Raw genomic sequence first — 17,860 nt, forward strand, 5'->3', positions numbered from 1 at the left:
TTTTCTTGGTCCAACCACTGAGCTGGTTGTCACTGGTAGTCATAAAATCCACTTTTTCATCAGATCAAGAAATGGTTCATTGTTCTTGCATAGAATAAGAGAAGACAATGCTTCAAATCGATGATTTTTTTGGTTTTTGGTCAGCGCATGAGACATCCACTGATGGAGCTTTTTTGCCTTTCCAATTTGATTCAAATGTTGAATGACCATAGGATGGTTGACTGAAGTTGAGTTCTACGGCAACTTCTCATGTAGTTATAAGAGGATCGGCTTCAATGATAACTCTCAGTTGGTTGTTGTCAACTTCTGATGGCTGGCAACTATGCTCATTTTCAAGGCTCTCGTCTCTTTTGCCAGACTTCTTGAACCACCACTGCACTATACATTCATTAGTAGTTGCGAGTTATCTCTGCTGCTTTATGAGCCATTTTGAACTCAAATTTTAAAAAATGCTTGAATTTGCTTTTTTCTAACATCATTTCTATAGTCTAAAATAAATGTAAACAGCAAGTAATCATTAGCCAAAAGACTTAAATCCAGAAATGTGAATTAAAATGATTTATACCATAACCACACTTGTTTAAGAATGTATTCAAACGGAAAAGTTCAACAATGTAAAACCACAATTACATTTGTACCAACCTAATACTTGCAGTCTGGAATCAGACTAACTCCCTCAATATGAATGTCAATACTACCAATTACTAAGCTTTGTAATTTGAGACAAAGTCCTGAAAACTTCTTTTCTTTAGTTTTGTTATTTGTAAGATAGGATTAAAATATGATCTACCACACAGTTGTTTTAAGAATTTAATTAAATAGTTAAATAGTTCATTATAATAACATAGTCTATTTTTATTTTACATAAAGAAAAATCTGGAAAAATTCATTAACATGTTGATGGTGGTAGTCTTTGGGTGGTAAAACTGAATGGATTATTTTTACTATCTTATATGTATCTTTCATTTTAATTTTCTAAAATTAACACACATCTTTGTAAATAGAGTAGATCTTTGGAAAAATGGATGACTGGGAGACTGGAAGGAAGGAAAGGAGGCAGGATACCTGACTGCTTCAGGCTAGGTCTCACAGGTAGGCAATACTCTGATGAAATTACAGAAAAGTATAGGATCTAGTCTTTAGTTTCATAGATTCAGAGAGTCTTTATCATTCATGCAGTATAGATCAGATTTTAGGGAACTAATAGAAGCTACACAGCTATTTTAGACTATAGAAATGATAGAAAAAAGCAAATTCTTGGATTTCTTATTAACAAATCAGAATATATGTAAGTCAGTTGATTTATTGCCAATAGGAAAATGCAATTTGGAAATACATCTCTTTCATTGAAACATTGCCTAACAAATTACAACCACAATGAGATACCAATACATACCCACTAAAATAGCTAACATAATAAAGACTGACAATACTAAGTGTTGACAAGGATATGGAGCAACTAAAACTCTAGTGCATTGTTAGTAGGAATGCAAAAATGGTATATCCTCTTTGTAAAACAGTTTGGCAGAACCTTATAAAATTGGACATATTTTACCTTATGATCCAGGGATTCTATTCCTTGTATGTACTCCAGGGAAATAAACATACATATCCATGTAAAATGTGTATTTGAATATTTATAACAGTATTAAGTAGCTAATAACATAAAGCAATCCAAATTTTCATCACCTGATGAGTAAATAAATAATGGTATATTCATACCATAGAATACTGTTCAGCAATATATGCAGCAACATGGGTGAATTTTAAAAGCATGCTAAAGTGAACGAAGCCAAGCACGAAAGACTACATTTTGTGCAGCCCCATTTTTATGAACTTCTAGAAAAGGCAAAGCTACCAATAGTAGAAAGGGTATCAGTATTCCCTGGAGTCAGGCATGAGACAAGCTTATCAAGGACAAAAGGCCTTAAGGAGACTTTTTAGGGTGAAGGAAGTGTTCTATACCTTGATAGTAGAAGTGGTCATACAATTATATGCAATTACCAGAATTCATCAAATTTTAATGTACACTTAATATACAAATTTTAATGTATGCTTAAAATTGGTAATAGTCATTTTATGCAATTGGTATCTTAATTAACAAAAGATTGTTATTGGTAAGGATGGAGTCAGTTTTTATTATCTGATAAATGGTATCCCATTAAGTCCCTTTCTCAAAATACATGGATAGATAGCTAGATAGATAGATCTATGAGCCTGGAAGGCTGCAGTCCATGGGTTGCGAGTCAGACATGACTGAAGTGACTTAGCACGCATGGATATAAGTGCCATAAGATTTAAACTTTGAAGGAGATCAGAATATCTTAATCCATTGGTGGGGCCTCCTTTTCCTCTTATTCTTTTTCCCAAACAATGGGAGTTCCAGGATTTCTATATCAAAAATGTTTTAGGAATGTCTATATGGTTAAAAATGGAGGCAAGGGATTATAAGGGGGTTGCTGCTGCTAAGTTGCTTCAGTCATGTCCAACTCTGTGTGACCCCAGAGAAGGCAGCCCACCAGGCTCCCCTGTCCCTGGGATTCTCCAGGCAAGAACACTGGAGTGGGTTGCCATTTCCTTCTCCAATGCATGAAAGTGAAAAGTGAAAGTGAAGTTGCTCAGTCATGTCCGACTCCTAGGGACCCCATGGACTGCAGCCTACAGGGCTCTACCATCCATGGGATTTGCCAGGCAATAGTACTGGAGTGGGTTGCCATTGCCTCTAAAACCATTTTAGTGGCAGTTATATTTTCAAATACTATATTGATTTCAGTTAGGCACTAGTCATTTATAAATATATGAAAGGAAATTTCCATTACACATCAAAAATATTGGAATATATTTTAAAACTTTGCCTTAAGGGTAAGACTTACTTCTGCAGATAGCTAATTTCTTCCTTGTATTTTTACTGTAGTAACTTTAAAGAGAGAGCGATAACATTACCATATTTTTTTAATGTTATAGATTTCTGTTTATTTTGATATTAGCTAGTCTGCCAATCCATTATGTTTAGACTCTATTCTTTTTATAATATTCAGATATATAGTCAATAATTTAAAATTTAATAACAATCAGTTTTTAGTTTATATCTCTTTTATGGGATTCTGATTATATCAAGGTTGAAAGTTATTGCATTATTTTCCTAATATTACAATGTATGTTTGAAGTCAGGCAAACCTGGGTTTTAATTCTTGTTCTGAGATATTTATTTATAATTTCAACAATATGTTTTTCCTTCATCTGCAAAATACAGATATTCACTTTTACCTTATGAGGTTAGGATTGCATATATATACATATGCATACATGTGTGTGTGTGTTAGTCACTCAGTTATGTCTGACTCTTTGCAACCCCATGGACTATAGTCCACCAGGCTCCTCTGTCCATGGAATTCTCTAGGCAAGAATACTGGAGGGGGTTGCCATTCTTTTCTCCAGGGGATCTTCCTGACCCAGGGATTGAACTGGGTTTCCTGCATTGCAGACAAATTTTTTACCATCTGGGTCACCAGGCAATTTCACACACACACACACACACACACACACACACACCCGCTAGTCACAGTAGCTGTCACATGTAAAACCTAAAGGAAACACTTAGAGATTATAAAGCACAGATTTATAGCCAAAAAGGAGGAAGGTAGAATCATATAAAAATACTGTATTAGTCTAAAAGAAGGCAGAAAAAAAGAGAAAAGGGGGAAAATGATACAGAAAACAAATATCAAGATATTAGATTTAAATCCAATAATATCAATAATCACATTGAATGTTGATGTTTAAACATCTAAAATGCAAGTAGAAAGATTAGACAAGGAAGTAAGACCCAGCTATTTCATGTTCATAAGAAACTCCGAATGTGAAGCCGCAGGTTAAAAGTAAAAGTAAGATGTAAATATTTACTATGCATCTGTAGTAGTGTTAGTTGCTCAGTCGTGTCCAATTCTTTGTGGCCCCATGAACTGTAGCTCACCAGCCTCTACTGTCCATGGGATTCTCCAGGCAAGAACTGGAGTGGGTTGCCATTCCCTTCTCCAGAGGGTCTTTCCAACCCAGGAATCAAACCCAGGTCTCCTGTATTGTAGGCAGATTCTCTGAACTTCAGGGGCTATGCACACACTATTCCAAAAAAAGCTAGGGTGGCTGTATACATATCAGACAATGTGGATTTCAGAGTAAGGAATAAAATTAGTCTTTCTCCCTCCTCAGACCTCCAGTCCTCCAGATCCCTTCCTGTGATGCAACACTTTACCCACTGTTCTGTATCTTTCCAGAATGAGTTTATGAGAGTATAAACATATATCACTTTTATTTTTCACTAAGGGGAGCATACTATATTCACTGTTGTGACTTTGTTTTACTAAATATTTCTAGGGCATTATTTTGTACCATTATATATAGATAACAACTGCATAGTAAAGAATGAAGTTTTTTTAAGAGAACCAGAACAAATTCTAGCTAATGTGGCTAGGTGAAGTTACTCTAAAGTAAGACTGGATATAACTAGTTTAAGGATGCTGGACACCTGCATCTACAGCACATTCAAAACTGAGTTCACTATCTTAACACGTCACACTCCTATGCCATTACACCAACTCACACTTCTACCAATTTGCTGTTAGTTGAGGACATAACCCTCCAACAATTTGGTCTCCATGGTAATTCTTAACTTCTTCTTCTCCCTTGCTGCTGCTAAGTCACTTCAGTCGGGTCCAACTCTGTGCGACCCCATAGACGGCAGCCCACCAGGCTCCCCCGTCCCTGGGATTCTCCAGGCAAGAACACTGGAGTGGGTTGCCATTTCCTTCCCTTATCCTTCCACAAACTGCAATCAAGTCTTATAGATTCTATTCTCAAGATATCTCAATAGGTCAGAAATGGATAGTGAAATTCTTTTTGAAATTCATTGCCACTTATTCAATATATTGTAAATAAGACTAATGTAGTGGTGGTGTAGTTGCTGAGTTGTGTCCACCTCTTGTGACCCCATGGACTGTGGCCTGCCAGGATCCTCTGTCTGTAGGATTCTCCAGGTAAGAATCCTGGAGTGGGTTGCCATTTCCTTCTCTAGGGGATCTTCCCAACCCAGGGATTGAACCTGGGTCTCCCACATTGCAGGTAGATTCTTTACCAACTGAGTTATGAGGGAAGCCCCAATAAGACTAACATCTACATCTAATTTCAGTCTCCAGTGTCAGACATTTTATCTATAAAATTGCATCATAGAAAAAATTTAGAGTTACTTAAAGTAACAAATTGATATTTTTAATATTCCCATTCAAAAAGTTTCTTTTCAGATTCCTTCTTTATAATTCTATACATCATTCTTATTTATGAAAATGTTTCTGGAATACATATATAGTGTTGTATAAGTATAATGAGGATTTGTGGATCATCTTTCTTTTGACAAATGCCAAATACTTCAACAAGTCCTATTTCATGTATCCTAATAATATACCTTTGAAATAGGAAGAAAATATTTTCTTTTCACTTTATTAAAGAAAAGACAGAAACAAAGATATATCAGATAATTAGTGCTTGCCCACAGAGTGTGATAATGACAGAGCTGGAATTAGAACCCAGGTTTCCTGACTTTCAAGCCATTATAAGTTTCAGAATCATAAAACTGTCACCTCTGCAATTTTGCAAAAGTAATAGCCTATACTTTCACACTTTCTGAATTTCTAGAGCTTAATAATAATCCGTTAAAAAATAAAAAAAAATCTTCCTTCTAATCTCATTGGAAAAAAACGCTTCTCAAGAAATGCCGAGAATATGTATTCAACCACTGATTCTCTTCATCAAGAATTTTGCTGTAAAATGAGCTTAAAAAGTGATGACATCAGGCTCACTGTTACAACTATTTTCACTTCTCTAAATTATTATCCAAACATATAAATGCCTTAGACCCTAAATCAATCATTTGAAACTGATCAACCACAGCTTTGAAAATATTGGAAGCATCATAAACATCATGCCCATCTGTCACTTCTCTTTCATCATGGAGCATATATAGCCTGTAATCATTCATAGCAATATCTCATGGCTCTGGTAAAAGCTTATGAATAACCTTCTGTGTCCAGCTGTGTATTTCTGAGTAATTAGATAAATTAAAAAATCCAACAAACTAAATTCTAAATGATGACTCAGTGGCAACAGGAATAGTTAAATAAATGAGTTCGTTTAAGTGGAAAATCTATATTTCTCTGAAGGAGAGCAATTTGCAAGAAGAACTGAGAGGAAAACAGTTTATAAAAAGAGAATTTGAACTTGGAAATTTTTCATTGTAACTATAGTAATATGTTAGAATTTGATTGAACAACATTTTAATTATGGTCATTTTCTCTTTGAGCTTCTCATTTCATAAATTTCTATATACATACATTGGCTTTGCTCTTTTTCTAGAACCCAATAGATTAATTTTTTATTGTGTTTAGCAATGTGTATTTTGGATTATATGTGTACATGATCCTAGTATTGTTTTTCATTTCTCATATCTGTATCTGAGCATGTGTACACACACGAAGAAATAAATGATATTTGAGAACTACTCAGCTCTGAGGAAGGAGAACAAATACTTGATGTGATTTAATTTATCTACAGTAAAATACATGACAGAAATGATATAGGTAGGAGTTCTGATCAAGCAAAATTTACTATATAAAAATGAATATAATAAAAATAATGGGGGATTTTGATAAATAATAGGCAATGAACACTTTAAATTGTTAATCACACAATTGGTATTATAATTCTAGAAATTAAACAAGATATTCTGTATTTCTTTACTGATATTAATTTGAACTTTTCCACATTTAATTTTTATTTGTATCTATATACAAACATAATTTTAACATAATTGTTATTTTGAGAGAATGTGTTCTGATTTAGAAAAATGAATACTTTTTATAGATAAGAAATTATTTGAAAAAGTACAGTAGATATTAATTTCATTTAATATTTTAAAATATTTTTTAAATGAAGAAGAATTGTTCTCTAAATTCTCTTCCTATTTTTTTAAATAAAAGGTAAAGATATAAATTAATAAAGAACAAATAATTAGCCTACCTGATTTGATATAGGATTTTCTTTCTTTTTAATCATCACTGATTCCTTTTTCTCTCTTGGGCAAAAGGAAATTTATATGTCCTTAATTCTACTCTCTTTTAAGATGCATGATAATTATTATCCAGTCAGTTGAAATATTCTAATGTGATTAGTACAGAATACTAATATGTGGACAGATGGGAACATTTTGCTTGTATCTGTTAGACCAAGTAAAAAACTCAACTTTAACGTTGTGTCTTATGAAAAGACTTTTGCTTCCTAAGACCCTACCAAGACTTCTCAGTCATCAATTGATAATTTCCCATCCATTGGCAAGATCCCATCTGGTAGATGTAGTATTTATTACTGTTCACCAAATATTCTATTTTTCTTCCCTATGAAGTCCTTTGCCCAGAGACCACTGATCTCTATCCAAAGATCATGTGATTTGTTTTGGCCAAATAAATGAACAGAGACAGAAGTCATTTCTGGCAAGAACTTTTAAGATCCACTACATAGTTCACTGGTTCTCTTTTTCTTCTACCAAGAGACTGGTAATCAGAGTGATCATTGCTCTACTAGTGTAAATCCTGAAACAAAATCCCTACCTGTTTTAGGATGGATACTAAGAATGATTGAGAAATAAACCTTTGTTGTCACAAGTCACTGAGACTTTAGAGGTTATTGAAATGTGAAGTCCACCGAATTACCTAAGGGAGGAGATAAACCTGCCAGTTGGTATGGGTAGCAATCTCTAAAGAGGCAAGGGAAGAAATGATGTCATTGGATCTTTTTAGATATTGGAGTGATGGGAGAGGAATCAGTCACTAGACATGAGCTGTAGTGATAGAGGGATACAGTCATTATCATAATAGTACACCAAGAAAGAGAGATCACAGATCTCTTCTCCATCTGGTTTGCCATCTCCTACCAGTGCCTCTCACTGACTGAATTCCACAGGAAGAAGATAAGGAAGCATGTGGATACAATTCACAGAGAAGAGCCCCTTGGGGCTGAGTTGGCAGGGAAGACAAAAAAGGATGAAGGGTTGGTTTTGGAAGGGCACACAGAACCTTAAACCTCCTTGTTGCTCTATTTCTAATTCCTGTTTGTTTGTTGGCCTGGTGCATGGGAAATGCTTAAGGTTTTTTAATGGATGAAAGAATAACATAGACTTTAAAACCAAACTAATCTGGATACTAAGATTACCCTGCATTTCTTGATACTAAAAAGTAAAGTAATTGGGGAAGCAGTTGTGAAAGAGATCATCAGTTCAGTTCAGTCGTTCAGTTCGGTCGCTCAGTTGTGTCGAACTCTTTGCGACCCCATGAATCACAGCATGCCAGGCCTCCCTGTCCATCACCAGCTCCCAGAGTTCACTCAGACTCATGTCCATCGAATGGGTGATGCCATCCAGCCGTCTCATCCTCTGTCGTCCCCTTCTCTTCCTGCCTCCAATCCCTCATTAGAAAAACCATGGCCTTGACTAGACAGACTTTTGTTGGCAAAGTAATGTCTCTGCTTTTGAATATGCTATCTAGCTTGGTCATAACTTTCCTTCCAAGGAGTAAGCCTCTTTTAATTTCATGGCTGCAGTCACCATCTGCAGCGATTTTGGAGCCCCAAAAAATAGTCTGACACTGTTTCCCCATCTATTTCCCATGAAGTGATGGGACCGGATACCATGATCTTCATTTTCTGAATGTTGAGCTTTAAGCCAACTTTTTCACTCTCCTCTTTCACTTTCATCAAGAGGCTTTTAGCTCCTCTTCACTTTGCCATAAGAGTGGTGTCATCTGTGTATCTGAGGTTATTATTTCTCCTGACAATCTTGATTCCAGCTTGTGCTTCTTCCAGCCCAGCATTTCTCATGATGTACTCTGCATATAAGTTTAATAAAGTGAAAGTGAAAGTGAAGTCGCTCAGTCGTGTCCGACTCTTTGCGACCCCATAGACTGTAGCCTACCAGGCTCCTCTGTCCACAGCCTTGACGTACTCCTTTTCCTATCTGGAACCAGTCTGTTGTTCCATATCTAGTTCTAACTGTTGCTTCCTGACCTGCACATAGGTTTCTCAAGAGGCAGGTCAGGTGGTCTGGTATTCCCATCTCTTTCAGAATTTTCCACAGTTTCTTGTGATCCACACAGTCAAAGGCTTGGCATAGTCAACAAAGCAGAAATAGATGTTTTTCTGGAACTCTCTTGCTTTTTCCATGATCCAGTGGATGTTGGCAATTTGATCTCTGGTTCCTCTGCCTTTTCTAAAACCAGCTTGAACATCTGAAAGTTCATGGTTCACGTATCGCTGAGGCCTGGCTGGCAGAATTTTGAGCATTACTTTACTAGTGTCTGAGATGTGTGCAATTGTGCAGTAGTTTGAACATTCTTTAGTATTGCCTTTCTTTGGGATTGGAATGAAATCTGGCCTTTTCCAGTCCTGCGGCCACTGCTGAGTTTTCCAGATTTGCTGGCATATTGAGTGCAGCACTTTCACAGTATCATCTTTCAGGATTTGAAATAGCTCAACTGGAATTCCATCACCTCCACTAGTTTTGTTCATAGTGATGCTTTTAAGGCCCACTTGACTTCACATTCCAGGATGTCTGGCTCTAGGTGAGTGATCACACCATCGTGATTATCTGGGTCATAATCTCTTTTGTACAGTTCTTCTGTGTATTCTTGCCACCTCTTCTTAATATCATCTGCTTCTGTTAGGTCCATACCATTTCTGTCCTTTATCGAGCCCATCTTTGCATGAAATGTTCCCTTGGTGTCTCTAATTTTATTGAAGATATCTCTACCATTCTGTTGTTTTCCTCTATTTCTTTGCATTGATTGCTGAGGAAGGCTTTCTTATCTCTCCTTGCTATTCTTTGGAACTCTGCATTCAGATGCTTATATCTTTCCTTTTCTCCTTTGCTTTCTGCCTCTCTTCTTTTCACAGCTATTTGTAAGGCCTCCCCAGACAGCCATTTTGCTTTTTTGCATTTCTTTTCCATGGGGATGGTCTTGATCCCTGTCTCCTGTACAATGTCATGAACCTCTGTCCATAGTTCATCAGGCACTCTGTCTATCAGATCTAGGCCCTTAAATCTATTTCTCACTTCCACTGTATAATCATAAGGGATTTGATTTACATCATACCTGAATGGTCTAGTGGTTTTCCCTACTTTCTTCAATTTAAGTCTGAATTTGGCAATAAGGGGTTCATGATCTGATCCACAGTGAGCTCCTGGTCTTGTTTTTGTTGACTGTATAGAGCTTCTCCATCTTTGGCTGCAAAGAATGTAATCAATCTGATTTCAGTGTTGACCATCTGGTGATGTCCATGTGTAGAGTCTTATTTTGTGTTGTTGGAAGAGAATGTTTGTTATGACCAGTGTGTTCTCTTGGCAAAACTCTGTTAGCCTTTGCCCTGCTTCATTCCGTACTCCAAGGCCAAATTTGCCTGTTACTGCAGGTGTTTGTTGACTTCCTACTTTTGCATTCCAGTTCCCTATAATGAAAAGGACATCTTTTTTGGGTGTTAGTTCTGAAAGGTCTTGTAAGTCTTCATAGAACCATTCAACTTCAGCTTCTTCAGGATTACTGGTTGGGGCACAGACTTGGATTACTGTGATATTGAATGGTTTGCCTTGGAAACAAACAAAGATCATTCTCTGTTGTTTTTGAGATTGTGTCCAAGTACTGCATTTCAGACTCTTTTATTGACCATGATGGCTACTCCATTTCTTCTAAGGGATTCCTGCCCACAGTAGTAGATATAATGGTCATCTGAGTTAGATTCACCCATTCCAGTCTATTTTAGTTCGCTGATTCCTAGAATGTCAACGTTCACTCTTGCCATCTCCTGTTTGACCACTTCCAATTTGCCTTGATTCATGGACCTAACATTCCAGGTTCCTATGCAATATTGCTCTTTACAGCATCGGACCTTGCTTCTATCACCGGTCACATCCACAACTGGGTATTGTTTTTGCTTTTGCTCCATCCCTTCATTCTTTCTGGAGTTATTTCTCCCCTGATCTCCAGTAGCATATTGGGCACCTACCAACGCGGGGAGTTCCTCCTTCAGTATCCTATCATTTTGCCTTTTCATACTGTTCATGGGGTTCTCAAGGCAGGAATACTGAAGTGGTTTGCCATTCACTTCTCCAGTGGACACTTTCTTCAGACCTCTCCCCGATGACCCGTCTGTCTTGGGTGGTCCCACAGGGCATGGCTTAGTTTCATTGAGTTAGACAAGGCTGTGGTCCATGTGATCAGATTGGCTAGTTTTCTGTGATTATGGTTTCAGTGTGTCTGCCCTCTGATGCCCTCTTGCAACACTTACCATCTTACCTGGGTTTCTCTTACCTTGGACATGGGGTATCGCTTCACGGCTGCTGCAGCAAAGCGCAGCCGCTGCTCCTCATATTGGTATGCAAAAATGAGGTGATTCATTTTGAACAAGTTTATTTAGCAGATAATTAAGTGAAGAAGGTGAGTCAGAAGATGTAATTCATGGCATGCAGTTATATGCAATTACTCAGATTATCACTGTTATTGATACTGGGTAGAGATCAGCTGGGGCAAGGCATTAGAAGGACACATGGTTGTGGCATCTGATTACTACAGCAACAATGATGATTAAAAGACTGTGGGATAGACTATCTCTGTGTTGTAAAGCTTATGAAAAAGAAAAAAAATTAGGCTTAGCATTTGAACTCTCAAAGCAAAGCATGAAGAGAATATCAGAAGGTTTATATGGATTTTTTCAGCAAGATTTTCTAAACCTAGGATACACATTAAGAATGCACATTTCTTATCTAAGGTAGGGACACTTATTGGGAAGAAGTGAAAACTATTGTTTGAAATAAGGACATTTGGACAGGCATAGATAAGACTGAGAACTTAGAAACTCAAATTCCTGTGACGCTGCCTTGAGAATAGAACTGCTTTTTCCCACTGTCTGATGAAACCAGTCATTCTCTGTAGAAAAACTCTTCAATAACTTCAGCTGGGGCAGTTGCCTCTCAAAAGTGTTTCTTTTCTACTCAAGACACTCCTGCCCTAGAACCATAGTATTACCTTATTGCCTCCAGAACCTTAATAAGATTAAATCCCAGCATAACCTTGAGAGAAAATTGCAAGGTCTGCTCTGAGAGATCATCTTGCCAATTTATATAAACAAGAATCTGGCAAACATGAATTAGATTGAATGCTAAAGAGATTAGGTCAAGATAAATGAATGATAAGATTTGATTGGCAGTGGTTCTCAAAATGTGGTCATTGGACCAACCAGCATTAGTGTCACATGAGAACCTGATAGGAATGCATATTTCCTAGACTCCCATCCTAGACCTAATGAATCAGAAACTCTAGAGCATGGGGTCTGGAAATGTGTTTTTACAAATCATCCAGGTGATTCTGGTACATGTTAAAATTTGAGAATCATTGGAATGTGCTAACTGTATGCTTAATGTGGCCTCTATTAAAATTTGAGATGTTGGTATTTTAGCCAGGAAAAATTGAGAGTAAGTCTAACAGTTTGCTGGTAAATGAAAGTCTGGACTCAGCAATTGCCTGTGGTCAATGCGTTTAAGATTTCAGAACTACACTGAAATAATGTAGAAAGGGAAGTTTAATGGCTTAAAGAAATGAGCATATTAGAACAGATTTAAATGTTCGATTTTGGTCTACACCTTCTCAGTCATGTCCAACTCTTTGCAACCTCATGGACTATATATAGCCCACTCAGCAAGAACACTGGAGTGGGTTGTCATTTCCTCCTCTAGAGGATCGTCCTGACCCAGGGATCAAACTCATGCCTCCTGCAGCTCCTGAATTGTCAGGCAGCTTCTTTACCACTGAGCCACTTGGGAAGCCCCAACTCTTATCTTCCATGGAGGTCACCTACTTCATTCAAAACATAATAGAATGCAATGGTTAAAGGAAGGGTGGCAACCTTTAAAACTTCTGTGCTGGCATCCCTAAGAGCTGATGATGGACATGAGAGATGTTGCCATGAAAATAAACTCCCTGAGTAGTAGGGCCAAGTGGCTGCTCAAAATTGTCAGAAATAAGGTGGGCACATTATTCTAGTATCCTTATTAATAATAATGTCTTATTAGTAGTAGTAATAATTCTATTATAAATAATAATATAATTTATTAGTAATAATAATATATTAAACACAGTTTACAGAGTGGTAACCAGAGTGTTTTGACCAGCATGGATGTGTGTCAGTGACTAATTGATCACAAGGTCACTGACAATTAAATATGTGGGCAATCTTCTAAGATGTTTCTTGACTAATACAAAATAAAAACTAGTGTAAATTGTCATAGTGAAAATTAGCCTCATACCCAATTCCCAGACTTTAGCCAATTCACAGATCTGAAGTTCTTTAATTTGGCAACAGGCCGTGTCCATTTGAGGAAGAATATAGCCTGAAATATGGCCACAAATGGCATCCATGTTTTTTCCAGATGAACTTGTCATTTACCGAATGATTTTTACTGGGATAGGGAAAGCCTCAGTCCTAATAGTGAATCTGAGGTAATGCCAGTCTGTAGGAGACAAAACACTATCATGGGCCAGTATGGGCTTATAGAGATCAAGTGATGAATGAAGTCTTGACTTCATTTAATCTGACAGTGGCTTCAATAACACGTCTTCCTGTGGTCATTTCCATAGTTTCTGAATATATTTGAAAAATAGATTTTTTTCTTTTTTGTCTGCTGAAGCGTCAACTTAGAAACAGCTGGTAAGTTTAGGTTGCTATGCTGTAGAACGTAGTATGTGACTTAAACTAACATTAGATGTTTAATATACAGTGCCATTTTCTTTATAGCCAGAATTCAGAGATTAAGAAAACAAAGAATGGAGGTGGGAGTTACCTCTGTCAGTATTACATATCATATTTCATCTAATTATTCAGAAGATTTAGAAATCCTAAATTCCAAGGTAGAACAATTTTTGACAGGAAATATAGTCATTGTTCCATTAAATTAAGAGCTGAGACAATCCTTTGACAATTTGGGGGCTTCCCCCACTGAAGAACCAACAGCAAGACCTTACTTTACTGCCTAAAGTAATTGTATGTGAAAATTGGGTTAAAATGATACAATAGAGGCAAGAAAAACATGTGTGAAACTCAAGGATTTCACTGGGGAACTTCTTACTCTTCCATGAGAATAGTCTATGGGAAACTGTGGAATCTCAATAAAGTCGTCACCACTAAGAATTTTTAAATTGTAAAAATGAAGGTTTAGTTCACCCAACCAGGTAAATAACCTCAATCAGAAAAGTATTAATATATGAAAAAAGTAATTTATATTTAATTTTAGATCTCATGCCCAGCTACCAAAGCAGATATTATAGTTGCTATATTTTATGTTAATTTCTTTTCATTTCCCCCTGTTTGCTGCTATTGAATATAAAAATGTTCTGATGGGAAGTCATTTATCATTTACATTTAAGGAAGGAGCATGAATGAACTGAAATCACTCCATGTTTATAGCACAGCTGATGTCAGTTTTGTGTGTGGGGTAAGAATTTCCCCATGTGATTGAGGGGCAAAAATCTATGCTATAAGGCAAAAATGGTGAACTAAGGCAGTTATGCTCTCTCCCCACTCTTCCCATCTATTGATTATCTACTGTGACATAAAAAATTACTCCCCAAACCTAGCATCTTAAAACAACAATCTTTTACTAGCTCCCAATTTCTGTGAATCAGAAATCCAGATGTGGATTATTTAGATACTCTGACTCAGGTTCTCTCAGAGGGCTGAAGCCTATCCAAAGACTTGTCTGGTAAAGATCTGCTTCTAAGGTCATTCACATGGCTGTTGGCAGAATTCAATTCCTTAGGGTTGTTGGACTGAGGGCCTCAATTCCTTGCTGGGCTGGAGACTGTTTTTGTTTTTTTTTTCCTCTCAGTAGGGCAACTGGCTTCCCATAGAATGAGGAAGTGAGAGGGCAAGGGAAAACGTCCAATATGGAAGCCCATGATGGAAGCCAGGATGGAATCATATCATGGAAGTGACTTTTCAACACTTGTCACATTCTATTCATTAGAAGTGTGTGACAATGTCCAGCCTTGATTCAAGGGGAAGATACACAAGGGAAAGAATACCAGGAGGCGGTGATTGTTGGGAGCCACCTTGGAGGCTGCTTCTCAGACCCTCAATTCATTCTGTGCCCTATTCTGCCCTGGTATGGATGTCACTTAGACAGCATCACTCAGGCTCTTACCCTTTGGCTTTCTATTGGGTTTTGCCAATGGGAAATCCAGGCAGAAGAATAAAAAAAGAAAGAGAAGCAGAAATACAGTAGAAATATTTCTTTTCCTGCCTTTTTTTGTTTTTTTTTGCGTTCACTCTGTGTTTCTGGAAGTGGCTAAATTATTCTGCCTCATAATTCATCTCACCTGAGTGAGTCTGAGCTCCAGACATCACTCAGTAGTGATAATGCCATTCCTCCACTTCCCTCTTCAGGCTTGGGAATGGTTTAGGCTTCCCACAATTTCTAGTCCCTGAAATACCTCAACATCCATTGCTGATTCTTTAATTCTGCACACACATCTATAAATGTTTCTTTCGTTAAATTCTTTTATTTCTCTAATAGAATCTTGAATAGTATACATTTCTTAAAGGAAGACATTATGTATTATTAGTTTTTTAGTCATAGTGCCTTACATGGTAAACATTTAACCATTGTTGGGTGATTAAGGGCATGAGTGAATGGGTAGATGAGTGAGCCCAGTTTAGAAAATATATTGTTATATGAAAATTCTTTACTGACACAGAGACATTAAGCTTCTTATGTTTTGTTTGAAACTATAACAGAGAAAAGAATAAAATGATCTCTAATGAAATCTGACTGTGGCTCAGATAATGAACTCCTTATTGCCAAATTTGGACTTAAATTGAAGAAAGTAGGGAAAACCACTGGACCATTCAGGTATGACCTAAATCAAATCCCTTACAGTGGAAGTGAGAAGTTGGTTTAAGGGACTAGATCTGATAGAGTGCCTGAAGAACTATGGACAGAAGTTTGTAAAATTGTACAGGAGTCAGGGATCAAGACTATCCCCAAGGAAATGAAATGCAAAAAAGGCAAAATGGCTGTCTGAGGAGGCCTTACAAATAGCTGTGAAAAGTAGAGAAGCAAAAAGCAAAGGATAAAAGTAAAATTATATCCATTTGAATGCAAAGTTCCAAAGAATAGCAAGGAGAGACAAGAAAGCCTTCCTCAGTGATCACTGCAAAGAAATAGAGGAAAACAATAGAATGTGAAAGACTAGAGATCTCTTCAGGAAAATTAGAGATACCAAGGGAACGTTTCATGCAAAGATGGGCACAATAAAGGACAGAAATGGTATGGACCTAACAGAGCAGAAGATATTAAGAAGAGGTGGCAAGAATACACAGAAGAACTGTACAAAAAAGATCTTCACAACCCAGATAATCATGATGGTGTGAGCACTCATCTAGAGCCAGACATCCTGGAATGTGAAGTCAAGTGGGCCTTAGAAAGCATCACTACAAGCAAAGCTAGTGGAGGTGATGAAATTCCAGTTGAGCTATTTCAAATCCTGAAAGATAATGCTGTGAAAGTGCTGCACTCAAAATGCCAGCAAATTTGGAAAACTCAGCAGTTGCCACTGAACTGGAAAAGGTCAGTTTTCATTCCAATCCCAAAGAAAGGCAATGCCAAAGAATGCTCAAACTACCGCCAATTGCACTCATCTCACATGCTAGTAAAGTCATGCTCAAAATTCTCCAAGCCAGGCTTCAACAATATGTGAACTGTGAACTTCCAGATGTTCAAGCTGGTTTTAGAAAAGGCAGAGGAACCAGAGATCAAATTGCCAACATCCGTTGGATCATGGAAAAAGCAAGAGAGTTCCAGAAAAACATCTAATTCTGCTTTATTGACTATGCCAATTTTCTTTTTTGTGTAAAACAAACTGGAAAATTCTGAAAGAGATGGTAATACCAGACCGCCTGACCTGCCTGTTGAGAAATCTGTATGCAGATCATGAAGCAACAGTTAGAATTGGACATGGAACAACAGACTGGTTCCAAATAGGAAAAGGAGTACGTCAATGCTGTATACTGTCACCCTGCTTATTTAACTTATATACAGAATACATCATGAGAAACACTGGGCTGGATGAAGCACAAGCTGGAATCAAGATTGCCGGGAGAAATATCAATAACCTCAGATATGCAGATGACACCACCCTTATGGCAGAAAGTGAAGAAGAACTAAAGAGCCTCTTGATGAAAGTGAAAGAAGAGAGTGAAAAAGTTGACTGAAAGCTCAACATTTGGAAAACTAAGATCATGGCATCTGGTCCCACTTCATTGGAAATAGATGGGAAACAGTGGAAAAAGTGGCAGACTTTATTTTTTTGGGCTCCAAAATCACTTCAGATGGTGACCACAGCCATGGAATTAATAGATGCTTACTCCTTGTAAGGAAAGTATGACCAAGCCAGACAGCATATTAAAAAGCAGAGACATTACTTTGCCAACAAAAGTCCATCTAGTCAAGGCTATGGCTTTTCCAGTCATGTATGGATGTGAGAGTTGGAGTATAAGGAAAGCTAAGCTCTGAAGAATTGATGCTTTTGAGCTGTGGTGTTGGAGAAGACTCTTGAGAGTCCCTTGGACTGCAGGAGATCCAATCAGTCCATCCTAAAAGAAATCAGTCCTGAATATTCATTGGAAGGACTGATGCTGAAGTTGAAACCCCAATACTGGTCACTTCATGCGAAGAATTGACTCATTTGAAAAGACCCTAATGCTGGGAAAGACTGAA

At 37.3% G+C, this 17,860-nt stretch overlaps 1 long non-coding RNA gene across 2 annotated transcripts in view; it reads left to right on the plus strand.

Moving 5' to 3' along the window:
• LOC105610613 (uncharacterized) overlaps positions 1–17,860 on the plus strand; it is a 444,948-nt gene that overhangs the window by 8,458 nt on the left and 418,630 nt on the right. The gene's annotated exons all lie outside the window — the stretch shown is intronic.

The sequence above is a fragment of the Ovis aries genome, chromosome 7 (assembly GCF_016772045.2).
Source record: "Ovis aries strain OAR_USU_Benz2616 breed Rambouillet chromosome 7, ARS-UI_Ramb_v3.0, whole genome shotgun sequence".
NCBI lineage: Eukaryota > Metazoa > Chordata > Mammalia > Artiodactyla > Bovidae > Ovis > Ovis aries.